Here is a 15174-nt window from a genome sequence, read left to right on the forward strand (position 1 = left end):
GTTCTGGAGGCTAGAAGTTCAAGATCAAGGTGCTGGCATCTCTGACTTGTCCCAAGGCCTCTCCCCTTGGCTGGCAGATGGTCATCTTTTCGCTGGGTTTTCACATGGCCTTCTCTCTGTGTACACAAATCCCTGGTACTTTTTTCTATTTTTATAAGCACACCAGTTATGTTGGATAAAGCTCCACGCTTATGACCTGATTTAATCTTAACGACCTCTTTCCAAGGCCCTGTTTCCAAAGGCAGTTGCATTGGAGGGGGTTTAGGGCTTCAGCATACACCTTTGAGGTGGACACGATTCAATCCATAACACCACCTGAAAAAGTAAAAACTGACCCTTATCTTATAGAACAAAAAATTTAAATGTAAAAACTAAATCATAAGCATCTTAAATGATAATCTAGGAGACACTGTGTAATCTGGGGTCATGGATGTTTCTTAACCAAGTCAGGAATCTCATCAACTATAAAATAAAAATAGTAGACATATTGACTCTATAAAAATATTACACTTTTCAGGGTAAAAAATATCTTAAAGTGTAAGAGTCGGAAAACAGTGCAGGAAACATAACCACCTAAATGTATTTCAAGAAGAGAGGCATTTAATATAGGGAATTAGGTGTTTACGAAGGTATTGAGAGGGCCAGTGAGAGTAAGGTGGCTGCCACTGTATGATGGATTTCAAGGGCACATTGACAGTTACAATCTCAGTGTCAGAAAGCTGTTGCTGCTACTACTCCTGCCTCCTCGACAATCATGATCAGGAAGCTGGTGATCAGACAGTGGAATGCAAAGTGGGACCACAAATATTCATGTCTCTCTAACTTGCTTTCCAGCAAAAATAGCACCTCTATCTTCCAGATCTTGCATGAGTGCATCTCATTGGTGCAGCCTAATTCACATCACATTCCTAGCTGAAAGAGAGTCTGTGAAATGTGGTTGTTTTTTTTTTCTCTTTCCAGCCCTTGTGATCAGGGGTTAGGAATTATTACTGTATATCAAATGCCCTGACTATATCCAGGAAACAAAGTCCATTTATAAAGCAAGACATTTGGGGATTGAGGGTGAGAATTACTGTTAATAAGGACAAAGACTTCCAATTTAAAATACTAAGATCTCTTAAAGATGGGTAAGAAAAAGGGAGACAACCCAAAATAAAATAGGCAGAAGATATGAATATGCAATTCACATCAATGGCAAAGATAAAGAAAAAAATATGCTTAGACTCATATCCAAAATTACACAACACAGAGATATCACTTAATACCCATCATAATGGAAGAATTTTAAAGAGCAATGACATATATTAATCATGGGATTTGGGGGGAGAGTATTTGAATAAGGTCAGTGTTCAGGTGCAGAAAAGAGGCACCACTCTAGTTGTTTTAATTAGAAAGGAACTTAATGCTGGAGTTACTATGGAAAGAGCTAGAGTAACTGGCTCTAAGCTGGACCTCTAGGAATGATTCCCAGAAAACCACGGCTCAACTCACCACCAGAGACACTACTTCCTTTTATGTGGAAGTGAATATAATGAGATAGCATTTCTATGTAATAATAAGACTATGTGTGCATGCGTGACTGTGTGTGCATACATGTGTGTCTGATTATGTGAGCCTGAGGAAAGTCATGCAAGGACACACACCAGGTTGTTACCAGGGGTTACCAGCACAAGTGGAGTCATGGAGTAGGAGTGGAGGGTTTGAAATGCTCTGAGTAAAATGAATAGGAAAAGAAATGAGGAAGGTGAGCTGTAAGAAAAGGGAAAGAAAAGAGAAAAACAGCCAAAAAAGGTCCATTGTTTTCAGCATGGCTCATTCAGAGTCATCCTCTCAAAACCTATCATCTAAAAAGCTTGTGTCCAAACATTGACCTATAAGAAGACACCTTCGTTCAGCCAGCTATGGCGCTGTGATTGATATGCATGACATCAAACATTGAGCTGAAGTATTTTTTTAATTTTTCCAGGTGTTCTAGAATGGAATCTTTTCTATTCTGGAAAGCAATTTGGCACAAGCCACAAAACTTTTCTGTCCATTGACCTAGAAATTACACTTCTAGAAGTCTAAGGAAAAACCCTAAGGAGATTTGGGTACAATCTTTTTGTTTAAAGATGTTACTTTTGCATTAATTAAAAGCAAAAAATAAGGAATAAATGGTCTAAATGTTTAGCAAAAATTAATTTAATAGATCCACAGAATGGAACATCAAGTAACTACATGAAAGTCATTTTTTAAGAATTTTAATAGCATAGGAAATTGCTTATGATATAATGTTAAACAATAAAACAAGACACAAAATTATGTACTGCATTATTTCACTGTTGTTAGACACAAACAAAGAAGACCTTAAGGAAATACACCAAAATGTTCATGGTGATGAGCTCTAGGAAACAGATTAAAGATGATCATCATTTTCTTAATTTACTTGTGTATTTTCCAAATTTTCTAGAATAAGCATTTATTTGGTATGGAGTGTTCTTCTTTTGCTCTGATGTGAGGGAAAACTGGCTAGGAATTCAGCCATCCCTGTGAATCATAGCTTACAAACTCTAGGAGGGTAGTTGTCTGCTTAAACAGTGTGCCCTCTGCTTAAAACGTGGTAATGGATGGACACATGGCTGAATTTTGTTGTTCTGATGGGCCAGGCAGGGGTTTCCTTCCCTTTTCAATCTCCTTTTCTTTTCTCCTGAAGCTTTTAAGGCCAGTAGGACAATCAGAGATTGGAGGATCATTCTGTTGATTAAAGCACTATGTCTACCTTCTTCCATGCATATCAGGTTATAAATTAAGGAGAGGATAATATTTGTAAGAGAGAGCCAGAAATATACAGAAATCATAGATGTCTTTGATAATATTTGTAAGAGAGAGCTAGAAATATCCAGAAATCATAGATGTCATTGTAGTTATATGTGTGAATAAATTAGACCTCAGGTTTTCTACCAGGTTTCATTCATACTTTTGACAAGTCCTGTCTGGCATCTGGCCTTCCATGGCCACGATGAAACATATAAGTCAACATCACACCAGGAAGAGCTGGGCAAGGTAGGGCATTTGGGACATTTAGTACATTTAAAATTCATGTCATATCATTTGAGACTTCAGAGTTAATATTTTGTGAAATGACTATTTTGCTCAAGATCAATACATCTACCATTTTGAGCATGTACTTATATATTAGGCACCTTAACTATGCCATTGCAGTTGATCGTAACACTAATATTATTGCCTCTGTGGAAACTGAGGAAACTGCGATGTTATTAGATGTAATTTCTTTGAGGGCACACAGCTTGTAAATAACAGAGCCAACATTCCAAGCTGAGCATGTCCAGCCCCAAAGCCTCAGTCTCTGCCCACCATTCCCAGCAATCAGACTCACATCCTGATATGCTCCTGCACCAATTGTACTAAAGCAAGTCCTTTGGTTTTTCTTTTTCTTTTCTTTTTTTTTTTTTTTTTTTTTTGCCATTTTGGTACATTCATTTGCAGTCAGTTAAACCATTTTTTTTTACATAGACTTTGTTTGTTAATGGAAGTTAATGCTTCTGTTCTGGAACTAGCTTTCCTCCAGGGTGCCCAGAGACATTTCAAAGCCACATTGAGCAGTAACAAATTATATTTTCCTTAACAAATTTCTCACCTAGTCATAAAGTGATTGTGGATGTTGCCAGTGTCTGTTGGTGTTTATATCCTGGCTGTGAGCAGGAGGGCAAGAAAACATCAAAGTCTTGTGGGTGAGGAAGAATCACCTCTGATCTTCACTTCAAAGACAACCAAACAAAAAAAACCTCCCCATCAACACCTTAGGGATTAATGTCAATCAGGCTCCTTCCGCAACGTGTCTATACAAGCATATGCTTATAATAAATGAACCTTGTTGGGAAACCATAAACCTCCTCTAAAATAGCAGTAAAAATACCACACACACAATTTTTCCCTGATGTATTTATTATAAGTGAATTTTAGTGAATGGACCCTTTTTTATCCCTTTGCCCTGATTCTCTAACTCTGATTTTTAAAAGGTGCCAACAAGGACGGTCCCATCACAAAGGGGGGTGAGCGCTGCTTCTAAGCCCCTAAGTCTAAACACCTGATATTTTCTGTAATGTCTGCAGAACTTTCCTTTCCTTCCTCTCCAGATCCCGTGTCTCACTATTCCTCATAGAGCACAAGGTTAGCTTCACAAAGCCTTTTGGTCTGGATCTGGGTCTGGTTCAAAATTCTTAATTCCACCTACACCTCCGTGTCATCCACCTCCATCTTTTCTGGGACACGGCAACCTGAGGAAGGATGCCTTCCTCCTAGAACTCTCCCTGGGCTGGGTTTGATGTCTCATTTCTGACTCCACAGTGCCTGGTGCTACCTCGACCACATCACTTACTGTACAGCCATCATCCATGAATTCTTGGAGAGCCAGGACTATGTTTGGATCATCTTTGTATCCCAGGCGCGTAGTCCCGAGCCCAACACAGAGTCGGTGCTCAATCAGGGCCTGTTGCCCAATTAAGTGCATGAATAGAAGTGAGACCATCCTTCCAGAAAAATAAGAGTTTTGAAAAAACAAATGGAGCTCAATTTACAAGGCAAACCTTTCACTGCCTTCCTACTGTTTTGATTATCACTTGAAAGATTTACTCTCTTTTTGTTTAAATTTAGAAACTGGAATTTTAAAGAGCAGCTGATAAAGGACATATTCCAGACTTTAAAAATTTAGCTTAATACATACTCATCAGGAAGAAAAATCAGCCGATTTTCATTTTTCATGAAAATATGACAATAAAAATGCATTTGCAGTTACAAAACAGGTCAAGGTCACTTGTAGCTCTCATTAATCCTGCCACTTCTGTGAAAAAGGCTAAAAGCATTGCCTACATTTTGCTGATGGAAAAAAAGTAACAGGTTCCATCTTGCTCTGGGTATAATAGCAAAGCCTGCAGTAGAGCCAGAAATAGAACCCGGAGGGCTTTGTGCTCCATTTCTGATATAGAACAGGACTCAGCTGAAGCAGTCTCTCTAAAACTGTGCTACAGAAGACGCAAGTCTGTCTCTTCACTCAATGTGCTTTAACTGAATTAAACAGTCCATTTTTGCCATACTTTCAAATAAATATCTTAGACTAATTAGTTTAATTGACCAACCAAGTATAATTTATATAGTACTTTCATAGAGTACATTGACTGCTAAGCAAAATGGATAACATGAAATCATTTAAAAGAATTTTTTAAAGGAAAAGCCATATTTCAAATCCAATGTCATCAAATGCTACAGGACAGCAAGTACTATTGTTTAGGTTCAGCTGGTTAACATGCAACTTCTGATATGGCTGTCAACATAATTCTGGGGTTTTTTTCAGAGTTCTAATTGAAATCCCACAAGCACTTTTAAGGAAAACACCTTCAAAGTTACAGAAATTGAGAATTCCATGCTGCCATCCTGTGTCCACCATCTGGCCATTGCAGCTGATTTCAGTTTCCTTCCCTGAGTTTGTGTGTGTGTACAAGCGTTGGGGAGGAACTTGACGCACTAGCTGCTACACTGTTTGGATGTGCTTACAATTCCTAATATGTTCACCAGCCATCTAAACTGTTCAACTGGGAGTAGAACCGCTCTCAGAAAACATCAGCAATATGTGGATTCTCTGGTGCAAAATGAGAAACTTTATCGTGCCTACTGTACACAGCAGGTAGCTGAAAGGATTAAATAAGATAATCTGTTAGAGCAGTTCAAGGAGTTCAGAGCACATAGTTAAGTGTGCAATAAAAGCTAGCTCTTATTATCTTTAACATGCTGGGCTGAACACCTTGCCAACATCAAATTTTTACTGACATGTATGTATACAACACAATTTTTATTTTTATTTTTTATTGAAATGTAGTTGATTTATAATGTTAGTTTCAGGTGTACAGCAAAGTGATTCAGTTATACGTATATATACATATATTTTTTTTCAGCTTCTTTTCCATTATATCTTATTATAAGAAATCGAATATAGTTCCCTGTGCTATGCAGTATATGTCCTCATTGTTAATCTAGTACAGCACATTTTTAATAAGTACCATGTATGGGCAATTTTTACATGGTCTGCAAGGTCTGGGATGTTCTGGCAGCCACCCAGCATCTCCCGGTAACCCACACTAGCCCCCTACCCACCAGCCCAGTATGTATCATACCACGTCCTGAATCTCTTTCCACACTCATCCCCTGGCTTTCTGTGCAGAACTCACAGTATTTTCATGAATGCACTGACCTCTTTCCTGGAGCTCACACTCTGCACATGCTCTTCCCTCTACCTGGAACTAAACCCCCAAGTTCCTTTCCTTTGCCTCATAAATTCATCTTCAATTTTCTACTTAATCATCCCTTTCTTAACCTCACAGCTGAGTCTTTGGCCTCTATCTTAGCCTTTAAGTGGTAATTTCACATTTTAAAAATATGATTCTTGTATTAATGTCTGTTTTACCCACTAGACTAAAAGCTCCACAAGGGCAAGGCTCATGTTTTGTTGCCAGCTATTTACCTCCAGGTCTACCACAGTGCTTGGTATATGGTAGTTCTCAATACATATGGATTCTATAAATGAACGAATACATCCCAGCATGAGGCAATTGCTTCCAAAGACTGAGTATTTCTCTCTCTCCACTTTATTTCACAATCACTGAGTTCCCTGCACCCCTGGCCTCATTCAACTATACTGTGAAAACATATGTATTTTAGAAGGTAAAAATTGCTTGGGGGGAAAGAAAATGTAAAATTAATTTAAAAGGGAGAGGGAGGAAAAGAGGTATCAATGAAATAAACCTAGTTACAAATGGGGTGGTGAATCAACATTAGCAAAGGGCAATATGAGTAGTGGTCACACCCATTTCTTGATCCAGACTGAAGCGTAAAAGAGAGAGAAAAAGTCATCGAAGAGGCAGGAAACAAAAAATAAAGAATGGCCCGGGGAGGGCTGAGGAGGTCAGTGCAACCAGAGCCCAGACCAGAGCAGCCAGAGTGGTGCTGCTTCGGGGGAAGTGTCCCCTCAGCGCGCAGACGGCCAGGAAGGATAAAGCAGACTGCAGACTGATTCAGGGGCTGGGAGACGAGGGGCTGGGAACCTGTTTGAAGACCACTGTCCCATCCCCATGATAGATAGCCTCCTTCATGAGTATCCTCTCACTAGTGACTGCCACCAGGACTGTAGACCATGTGTACGCACCCCCGGGAGATGGCCTTGTCCATCTTGGTCTCTGCATTACCAAATATGAATCCAAACAGACCCTACTCAGGTGCGCAGGCCACCACTCAGACAGCCCTCCTGGTAAAGAGCCTGTCATCATATTTAGTCATTTCTGCAGTGAAATGTAGTTTCCAACGCTATAACCCCAGTCATGATGAGTTTTGCTTCTTTGTTTCTTAGTGTCAGAAGGGACATTTGTTCACAGAAAAGACTTTTCTATCTTTAGTTTTCTACGTTTTAATAAATGTACAGGTTTTTCTCCTTATCACTTATCATTAAGATATTTTATATTTACATGTTGACTTTTTTGTTTTGCACTAGAATGTTAAAGGCCTTTGTTTCGGTCTTTTGAGGAATAGAAAGGTGCACGGCACATTGTAGGCACTCAAAAAGAATGAAAATGTGGCCCAGGCAAGAGCCGCTCAGCGTTCTAGGGGGCTGTGTGACCTGGAGCCCTGGGCCAGGCGCTGGCCTGAGGAGAGGATAAGGGCTATGGCCTCGCTAGGAGAGCCGTGGAAGGAGCGTTGGCCTGGGAGAACCACATCCACAGGAGTCAAGGCCTGGGGAGGCACCAGATAAATCCGGTTCCCGCGCTGACACCCTGAGGCTCCAGGTACGGTCAGCTAGTTCTCCCGCCGCAGCAAGTCAGAAGGGGCCCGCCCCTCCCCGCCCCTCCCCGCCCCTCCCCGCCCTGCCCCAAACTTCCTGGGGATTGGCTGTCTGCCCCCCGCCCACCTCCAGCCCCGCCCCGAAGCCCTCCTCCTGCCCCGCCCCTCCCCAACCTTCCCTGGGATTGGCTGCCCGCCCCGCTGCCATCCTCCCGGTCCCACCCCGCCTGCCCGGTCTCTGCGGGCCGGGGTCTCTTTGTCCCAGCGAGTTGGGCTATGAGTGTTACTCCGATTTCGGCTCTCTCTGTCTCTCCCGGCGGGGTGGGCCCCTGACGGGTCTGAGGGGCCCGAGTAAGGCTGGATGCCTTCGAGCTTTGCCCGCCCGGAGCTCCGCTGCTCCCGGCGGCCAGAACGCAGGGGTAGAGCAGCCCTCGGCGGCCCGGGTGGGGCGGGCGATTGTGCTCGTCCCGGAGCTGCGCGAGGCACACACGCTGCTCGGAGCCGCTCGGAGGCTTCCCGGAGAGCAGGACCCGCGCGGTAACAAGTTTGTGCTTTGCTTCCCCAGGGCGCAGCCGCCGCTACTTTGTAGCGGGTTCGGGGCCCGACCCCGGCTGCGGCAGTAAGAGCGGGTCTCGGACCCACTCTGGGCCTGGGAATTTGTCTCCGACGTCTGCGGTGCAGCGGCCTGAGTTCTAAGCGCAGGTATGTCCGTCCTTGAGTGACGTGAAATGACTCGGTCCCGAGTACGTGGCCAATGGCCACCAGAGCGTTTCTAGGCACGTGCTTGGAGCAAAGGCCGGAATCCGGCTCTCCTTTAACAAAGGAAACGGATGTTCACAAGCAGAACAGCTGCTTCTAGTGGGTTTTTGGACTCTTTAAAGGAACTGCTGAGCTCCAGGTGTACTGACGGGAGAGGAGTTCAGGAAATCGTAGAGAACCTTGTGAAAAACCCAGATCGCCCTTTCCTCTGCCCTTTTAAGGCTGACGCAGTGCCTTAAGAGGCTAACACAGAAGGGTAAAGTAAGTCTCCATAAAACCCAGAGAAGAGATTGTAGAACTCCTCTTTGGATCCTGTCTGGAGTCACAGCTGAACCAGAAGAAAATTTCCTTTCATTTTAAGCACCTTTGTGACATTTTTACACAGCTCAGAGCACAAGTGATGAATTCAAATCTAACCTTGGCATTGATGGTACCAGTGTTAATATTTGTCACTGAAGCATGGTCTTCACTGACAGGCCTTACCATCCCTTTCTTCCAGGAGATGAGTATACGTCAACATTTTTCGAAGAAAACATACAGTGCCACCTCTCTGGGAGAGGCCTTAGGAAGGACCACTAACTTACATCTACACTCTCATTAGAATAAAAGTCCTCTTGGATTCACAGGAGACACCAAGCTAGATCCAGATCATCACCCCCCAGGACAATTAGAAACCCATCCCTATCAGTGACCTCAAATTGAGGATTTTCAGTGCTTACTCAGGCTCCAGAAGCAGGCGATGCCATGAAACAGACAGCTTTACCCAAGATCTCACATCAGGAATTTTGTCTCCATTTATGTCCCCTAGAAACCTTTCCTCTCCCTGACCTGGAAAAGTCTCTGAACCTAGAAATTTAAACAGAACCCCTCCTGTTACAATTATAGAAAGATTAGCTGGAGGTTGCTTGCCTTCACCAGCCCTCCCTCTGCTCCTCCACTATGGGCTCCCTTTCAAATTGTGTTGTTCTAGCCAACTTTTTCTGCTTTCTCAACAATTTTAGCTCAGCCCCCACCAATCTTCCAAACCCTGGCCACCTTAACTCATCAGTCTGATTGCTGGTTATGTCAGCATCTAAACAACACACACAAACCCAAACTAGTTTTCATTCATGCCAGTGCAAGCACCTGGTAAACCCATTCCGGACAGTGGCTGTAGGAAAGGCACCCTGCCTCCTATATATGGCAGGGTGGTTTGGCACTGGGGCACTCCCATGGAAGCTCAAGGTCTATCCTTCACGCAGGTGAGGCTGCTGGAGGGGAATTTTTCTCTTTGCATTGAAAATAGAAACGGCACTGGACCCCTCCTAGGCAACATACCAAAACAATACTGTAATCAAACACTGGTTTGATTCCACAGATGGCACCTTCAAACCCTCCACAGATGTTATAAATGAGTCCAAGGCTGATTATAATAATACAGATGTTTGCCTAGGCACTGGACAGTATTCCTGGTTTGCACGCCACCCAGATGTGACCTGGAATAGCTCAGCTGTTCCCCTGGTTGGTCTGCCCGATACCCAAGGCTACACATGTGTAGACCAAAATTCTGGCATGACCTGGTCTGGGAACAATGCCTATCTTGATAGCTGCCAAAGCAGACTGCTGGTCTTCGCAACCTATTTTGCTCTTACAGCCTGACAGAGGCACGTGGGAAACTGAGATGTACAGATGCCAACAGAACCAATGACAAAGGCCACCACGGCCACTGAACTCCAACCTGGCAAGTCACAGTCTCCACTCTGCCCTTGTCTGTTACCTTGTCTCTGGTCTGTTTATGTGGCAATAAGATATATAAAGAGTTCCCACCTAAATGGTCAGGGCGATGTGGACTTGGATACCTGACACCTTCCCCCACCAGGTACCCCACATTAAATGCTACAAACCTGGGCTCCACATAGATGCACCCAATAAGACATCATAGGCAATCTGCCCATGCATTACAATTCTAATTCAATAAAGACACTCTTTCCAAATTTGAGGACTTCTGACCTAGAAGAAGCAATTCTGAACATTTCCAAAGTAATGAAACAAGTATTCACTGCCACCCTGCAGACCTCGAAAGCACACCAATTGGGTCGGCCGTTTCACATCTGTGCTCCAACATCGTCTCCTGGCTATGTGGGCTGCCCAACAAGGAACACAGTGTGCCGTCATTGGCATACGATGCTGCTTGTATGTGAATAATTCAGGAAAAGACACAGTATCACCTGAACTGTTTGAAAGAACATGTCAACAATCTAGGTTGAATGAGTGAAGCATGGTTTATTTGGAGGGACCTATTCTTGAGAATGAAGGCTGGTGCAGGGAGAGATGGGGCTATGTGTTGGGATTTGTTCTTTTATACTCCTTTATCCTCGTTATCTGTGTTTTTGTTCACAGATCTCTTACCTCCCAACTTCTAAGCCAGGTCTCCCCACAGCAGTCTCCCCAGCTCCTTGCCTGTGAAACTTCGTGACAAGTTACAAGCAGGGAAATGAAGGGACTAACCCCACTAAAATGATATAAAGACTATTTTAAACTGAGGACATCTGGACAAACAATAGCTGCAAGAGAAGGGGAAAAAAAGCCTTCTCTAAACTTCCCTTTGATGAGTAAAGCAGGTCTTCCTGAGAATTCAGCTGCCATAAACTCCTCTCTCAGGGAGCTTTCTATAGGGTGGAGCCTGACTTGGCAGCAGGACCTGCCAAGGAATTTTGTAAATACTTCCTATGAGAACCCTCCACACTTTACCACTGCAGCCTTAACACCCTCCCCCACCCCTCATTAAGCTGGCATATAGAGCCTTAGTCCTTATTTGTGTATAATAAATTTGTGTGTGTACCTTGCTCCTGCATTTGTGTATAATGATCTTTGTTCCTATTAATCTGTCTTATTTCACAGCACCCCCTCTTCCAACTACTTCAACCTAAGTTGGTAAAGAAAAAGTTTTCCTCCCAATAATACTTTCTAGGCTTTTCTTGATACACAAGAGAGTATGTTCAAATAACAAAAGGGCATTTCTAACCTTGGTTTTGTTGCAAGGTGAAAGAATCCAGTGTGCATGTGCACAGGCCCTCTGGAAATCTTTTAAATTTGTCTCAAAGAGTACATTTTAGGTATTTAGCCTTGTCTAATAACTGATGGAAAACTTTCTCTTTATTTCCCTTAGGGAGAAAGCTATAAACCATTTAATCTGCGATGACCCGCTGTATTCTCCTGATTTCCTGTGTGTATTTAATTTACAGTCTAAAGTGTTAGAAAGTGCCAGACATACAGAAAGACACTTCACAAATGTTTTTATTATTACTTTGAACTTTAAAAGAGCATTCTAGGCAGAGGGAACAGCTGGTACAACACTCAGGTAGTATATATGTATAGCTGAATCACTTTGCTGTACACCTGAAACACAACATTGTAAATCAACTATACTTCAATTTCAAAAAAGACTCAGGGCAGTTCAAGGATAGAGACTGGAGGGAGGTGAGTGATCACGTGGGGCCTCGTGAATTTGTCTGGGGATTTAAATTTAAGAGCCATGGAAAAGCAAGGGAGAGTGTTAAGTGTGAAAGTTGACTCGGTCATAAGAGCTTTAAGAAAGGATCACTCAGCTTGTCATGCAGAGGATGGATTTTTAGGAAGGCAAGGGTGGAGGCAGAGAGACCAGTTCCAGGAGGGGCTATTTCAGAGGTCAAAGTAAGAGATTCTTTGGCCAGGATGGTAGAAGTGGAGGTGGGGAGAAGTGATGGATAAACTGTATGTCATACTTGCATTTTAAACTTCTATTTTGTCCTTGTGCTTTTGTTTTCCATTTTACAGCTATTTAAAATTATAATATATATTCAAATACCTTTTTCTTTATATATATATTTTATTGAAGTATAGTCAGTTTACGATGTGTAACTTCTGGTGTACAGCATAATGCTTCAGTCATACATGAATACATATATTTGTTTTCATATTCTTTTTCACCATAAGTTACTACAAGATATTGAATATAGTTCCCTGTGCTGTAAGTATGAACTTGTTTCAAATACCTTTTTCTATTGAGGTCTTCAAAGCAGAGAGAAATTGATGTTTCCTCTGCGGATGTGTTTCAGAAATCATTCCCTAATGATATTCTTCATTAATTTAAGCTTTTATGTTTAAATTCTTGTCTATGAACTACTTAGTTTTCAAATTTCTATCTGGTTATCAAAATGTATTTATTAGTTTCCTTTATCCCTTTGATTTTGAAAACTCTTGCACGGCCGTATTTTCTGTTTCTTTTTTCCACTTAGGGTTGTGTCTGCTTCTGGATTTTTATTCACTGAAATAGAATTCTATTTTACCAGCACTATTCTGTAATTGCTGCATAATTTACTGTAAAAGTTGATAATAACCCTTCTCTTTCAGATCTTCCTTTATATTTGAATCCATTATTTTTTCCATTAAAAAATATTTTTTCTTTATATTTAGAATTCTCTCTAGATTTAATTGAAATTGCATTAAAATCAAAATGTTATATTTTACACATTTATGTAATTATAAATTAAATAGGGAAAACAGACCCATAAAGATATTTAGTCTCAAGTTTCAGAATTCATTTCTTATGCACTCAATGATTCAATATTTATTTTCTGTCCCCCTCTCTTTATGCCTGTAAATGCACTCTATTCAAGAACATGTCATAGTTCTCCATCTTTCCAATTTCTTTTTCAAAAAACTCACAGTAATAAAATTAAAACCTAGCACAGAAATGGTACTTGCTATAGAGTTGGGACTGTTTAAATAAGCACTTTACATTTTTAACTCATATAGTCTTTCCAGCTCTATGAGGTCGACACTATTATTATCTACATTTTACAGATGGATAAACTAAGACACAGAGAGATTAGATAACTTCCCAATTTCCCATAGTTACTAAGGGTAAAAGCCAGGATTAGCACTAAGCAGCCTGCTCTACAAGCCGTTCTCTGAACATTGCCTGGTATGGTTTATAACTAAACAAATATACACTATATCTTTTGTTTTAAGTATTATATATATTTGTGGCTGTTTTAAATTGGATCTCTTATTTTTCAGCTGGTCATGACTGGTTATACAAGGATCCTATTGACTTTTATCTTTTTCTTACCATTTAACCTTTTTTTATACCTCCAGGATTTTTTATTTTAAACCTGATTCCTTTGGATTTTCTAAGATTAGCAATTGCATCACTGGCAAATAGTGATTTCTTTTTATATATTATTACATTAGCATGGAATTTTCAAAAAATATTAAATAATTGTATTACTGGGAGCTAATTTTTAGAGCTGAAATTAAAGAAAATGTGTCTACTTTTATTATTAGATTTAATTGTATAAAGGTTTATTTTTGTATTCTTGAATGTGTTCATTTTTGCTGATAGAAGCAAACACTTCTGTAATAATGGTAGGTAGATCTATGATTCCTCTCCACCCCCTTCCAAACTTAAATTATATGTGTAAGTGTTCTGGCTGGAAGATCTCAAAAATATAAAGATAAATTTAATTCAGCTAAATTGAAATTGGAAGTATGGAAACTCTAAGTGTGATTTAGATACTGTAAAGGGAAAATACTTTAGGTGAAATAGTGTTTACTAGTCAACTGTTTAGGTTCTCCAACTGGGCTGCACATTGGAATCAACTGGTAAGATTTATGAAGAATACTGATGCCTGTGTCTCACTCCCAGATAATCTGATATAATTGGTCTGGGGTGCAGCATGGGCATTGGGAGTTTTTGAAAACACCCCCAGGTGATTCTAGTTTATGGGCAAGTTTTATAATCACTAATTTAAGAAAGACATACCTATTTCTCATCCAGCACAAATTCTGGTTAATAGGTTTGCATAGCCCACTAATAAAATACACCATTGTCTACACCAATGTTCATAGCAGCATTGGTCACAATAGCCAAAAAATGGAAACAACCCAGTGCCCATTGATGGATATGAATGGATGAACAAAACATGGTATATACAAACAATGGAATATTCAGCCTTAAAAAGGAATGAAATTCTGATAGATGCTACAACATGCATGGACCCTGAAAACATCATGCTGCCTGAAGTAAGTCAGACACTGCATGATTTCACTTATATGATGTTCCTAGAATAATCATAAAGACATGAGTTCATAGAGACATAGAGTGGAGTAAAGGTTACCAGGGGCTGAGAGAAGGGTGGGTGGAAGTTATTGTTTAACTGGTGCAGAATTTCAGTTTGGGGATGATGAATAATTTCTGGAAATGGATAGTGGTGGTGGTTGCACAACAGTATGAATTTCTTAATGCCACTGAATTGTCCACTTAAAAATGGTTAAAATGGTCAATTTTATGTTAATGTATATTTTAGAACTAGAGAAAAATTTTGAACAAAAAAGTTGCCAGTGGTGAATTATGAGCCATCTTTTCCAACTGGTTTCTTTTTGTTGTTGGGCAGGGAAGTAATTAGGTTTGTTTGTTTATTTATTTATTTATTTAGATGGCAGTGCTGGGGATTGAACTCAAGATCTCATGCATGGTAAGCACTCACTCTATCACTGAGCTATTTCTCTCCCCCCACGCGTGGGTTTAGAGTGTTGACGTTAAGGGATAGAACAGAGTGATTTAGTAAT

General features: G+C 40.9%; 1 non-coding gene across 1 annotated transcript; it reads left to right on the forward strand.

The window, feature by feature from the left end:
* The first annotated feature begins 8791 nt into the window (after nucleotides 1–8791).
* LOC123618982 (small nucleolar RNA SNORA26) lies at nucleotides 8792–8913 on the forward strand. Its single transcript, XR_006727478.2, has one exon. It is a non-coding gene; the product is annotated as a small nucleolar RNA SNORA26 (small nucleolar RNA).
* Nucleotides 8914–15174: the final 6261 nt, after the last annotated feature.

The sequence above is a fragment of the Camelus bactrianus genome, chromosome 2 (genome assembly GCF_048773025.1).
Source record: "Camelus bactrianus isolate YW-2024 breed Bactrian camel chromosome 2, ASM4877302v1, whole genome shotgun sequence".
NCBI classification, from domain to species: Eukaryota; Metazoa; Chordata; class Mammalia; order Artiodactyla; family Camelidae; genus Camelus; species Camelus bactrianus.